Consider the following 3,565-nt stretch of genomic DNA (forward strand, 5'->3'; position numbering starts at 1 on the left):
GTTGGAATTACAAGTAGGAAAGGTAAACTTCAGAGGGGGGGTGGGTTGAATCAGGAGTTTAAAATTCAACAATTAAAACTTTCACCAATCATACATCACATGTATTTAATATATAAACTAAAATAACATGTAAAGCAAATGCATCTAAATCATGTGCACACTTAACACCAAATATGATTACCCAGAAACCCTCCAAGTGAGAAGGCAAAATTGGGGTGGGGATGAAACCCACAAATCTTTACTCCTCCAGCAATAAAGTGTATCCAATTAAGGTTACAATGGTTTGACCATGAAACATGATCTGCCCTGTGAAAGGCATGTCCTGTTAAAGGCTTACAAAGACTGTTAAGTCCCACCTTGTTAGAGGATTTCAATACACTGTTAGAAGTGTTCCTGGTTAAATAACTTTAGCTCATTCACTTGGAATTCCACCTTGTTATGGATAAAGTCACAAACCTATGTCACCCTTTTATAAAGAAAAATGCTAACAAAAGTATAATTGTTCATCTTCAATGACATCAAAATGGTAGTATTATTTAGAATTTGATAATTAAAAAAACTAATGAAATCTATAGAAATGGATGAATTTTTAGGATTATAATTTTTAATAATTATTTGAAATAAAAATAGATATATTTTCCTAATTTTTAAAGACATTTTTTTACTTGTTGAAAAACACTAAAAATCAGGGGTCTAGTTCCCACCACAAAGTAATGTGGAGACAGACTTATTTCCCTTCGATCTTTGACTATGTTATAGATAACATATCTAGCTAGAACAATAGAAAATTAAAATTTTCTTTAGACCTATACTTTTTTTTTTGGTCGGTGCTTTAGACCTATACTTTATCTTTTATAATGATTCAAAATTAACTCATTTGAAATTGATAGTTTTCATCTCCCACCACATTTTTCAAAACAAATCTTTTCTAACAAAAAGAAAAATTATACATTCTTGAAGAAGACTCTCTCCTCTAGAACGTCATGTGATTTTTAAATTTTTTTATAGGATTTAACATTTTTTCCTTTCTCAAATTTGTCATCTTCTAGAGTGTTAAAATATGTACTTGTAGAATTTTTTATTTACAATATACTATATCTAATTAAAACACTATAAACTCTATATGAGAATATTCTTGACTTTGAACTCTATAAAATGGCTTTTATATGTTATTAAAAATATATCATAAAAAATAGTAAGAATTATTGAAATGTCATTTTTTTGAAATAATTTTATTGCTTTAGTAATTGGATACAAACTAGTATAAAACATGCATTTAATAGACATTTCCAATTGGGAAAGTATGAGACCATATATAAATTAGCTCGAGTGAATTTGTCTAGATCATATATTTGAAAAAAAAAGAACAAAAGATAGAAATACTCAAATTCAGTTGTCTTGATAAGTCAACATAAAAGGTGACATAGTTTTGTACCTTTACCCTTAAAGGATTTAGTACAGCCTATTAGGACTACTCTATTAAGAGAATAAACTGAAATCACCTGTTAGAGTGTCTCAGTATAGAACTTGTGATTGGCACACACTTGCCTGATAATAGATCAACTCTGCACAATGTCCTTCTTGATCCTTCATGATTAGATATATCAATTTGTAAACTTCTCTATCCTCTATTCTTCACAAATTGATTCTGCAATACACTCTTGCTACTAAGTCACCATGAATACTTCTACAAACTATCTTGTTCACTTCTCCAATTCGATCATTCACCTCTTGTTACACTATTTTTCCTTTTTTTCTATAAAGTTTAGGGCTTTGTCTTCCTTAAAAAGACTTTGGTAGCTTAGGGTTAGGTATGAATCTATGGCTAAGATTCATCCATATTGCCACTTAAAACTTATTTTTTGATTGGCTGCATGTAATTGCATAAGGAATCTACATATAGATTCATCCTTGTCTCCAAAAGATCAAGATCTATCCTTAAGTTCACTAAAAAATGGTTTACATAATTGTTTATGCCATAAAAAACAAGGATGTCCAATCTATGTCACTTGACATATGAAGTCTCTAATGCTCGATATACATTGGATCTCTGCTTTTGACTCGGCACCTGAACTGCTTGGCATCTACAGTTTACTCGATACTTAAATCACTTGGCATGGTTTATCTGCTAGGCACTTGAATGACTCAGCACATGAGTGACTCAAAACTTATTGCAACACAACGTAGTCTATTATTTACATGTCATGCTCAAAATGTATTACTACTTCAACATGAACAAAGTAAATGGCTTAAGTGTGTTGACATTCACTTGTCAAAACCAATTTGAGATCAAAAATAAATATGGTATTTATTTGGTTCACTTAAATAAAACTATATTTATAGATATACAATCTATTTTTATTAATAAGACAGAAATTTATATAAAGATATATAAAAATAGAGATAAAAGTAGCATGGAAAGGAGAGGTAGAGGCAGAGAGATAGGAAATGATAAGTTTTCATGTTTTTGGGCTAGAGCTTTCACATTGTTGGCTCTTTATATAAAGCCATATGTACATGTAAAAATGTATCTTAGGATACATTAATGTGTTGTAAGGTATGGTGGGATATATTAATGGTTTTTAGGAGTTTCAAGGCTCTCTAAGGGATTCTAGGTGTCTCAAGAGGTCCTGAGGGGTCCTAGTATACACAAGTGGGCCTTAGAATGTCTTAAGTGGTCTTTAAGGGGCCTAAGATACATGAATGAGTCCTAGGATGACTTAAGGGGTCCTAGATGTCCTAAGAGATACTAATTTCTCTTGTTACATGTATGAATGCATTAGGGTAAAAGCACAAACCTATGTCACCTTTTATAAAGAAACATGATATCAGAATCTGACAGTTCAACATTAATGACAAAAAAAATGGTATTTGTGTTTAAAATATGAAGATGATGTAAACTAATGAAATGTGTAGAATTAGATGAATTTTATGCCTATAATTTTCATAATTTTTTTGAGTAAGAATTTATTCATTTTATTTTATTTTGAAATCCCTTTTTAAGCTTTAAAAAATATAGGGTGTAGTTCCTGTCAAACAAGTATGTGCAAATCATTTTTTTTGTTCTGATTTGAAAATATTTTATAGATGACATGTATATCTAGTGAACAAAAAAAGAAATAATTATTTTTGATGTATATTTTCTTTGTTATAAGTACTCAAGTTCGACCTTGTTAGAATCCAACATTTTTTTCCTCCTGTCAAAACTTCCCTATCAAATCTATACCTTCTTGAAAAAAATTACATATTTGTGAAGAGGATTCCCTCCTCTAGTGATAAATATAAATTTTTTATTTTTTTGATATGATTTACTATTTTTTTCCTTTTTTGAGGGAGCCTCTTCTAAAATGTTCAAATATTGACTTATAATATTTTGAGATTATAACATATTATAACTAATCAAAACACTCAAAATTTTATATAATGATAAATTGAATCTGAGATCTATAAAAGGGTATTTTTAGTTTTTGAAAAAAATTGAGTTTTGATAGAGAAATGAGATTTGACCAAAACAAGTTTTTGTATCACAAATGGTGACACAGATCTGTGTTTTTACCCATCATTA

The sequence above is a fragment of the Cupressus sempervirens genome, chromosome 4 (genome assembly GCF_028749045.1).
Source record: "Cupressus sempervirens isolate cs-2001-9-10 chromosome 4, ASM2874904v1, whole genome shotgun sequence".
Taxonomy (NCBI): Eukaryota; Viridiplantae; Streptophyta; class Pinopsida; order Cupressales; family Cupressaceae; genus Cupressus; species Cupressus sempervirens.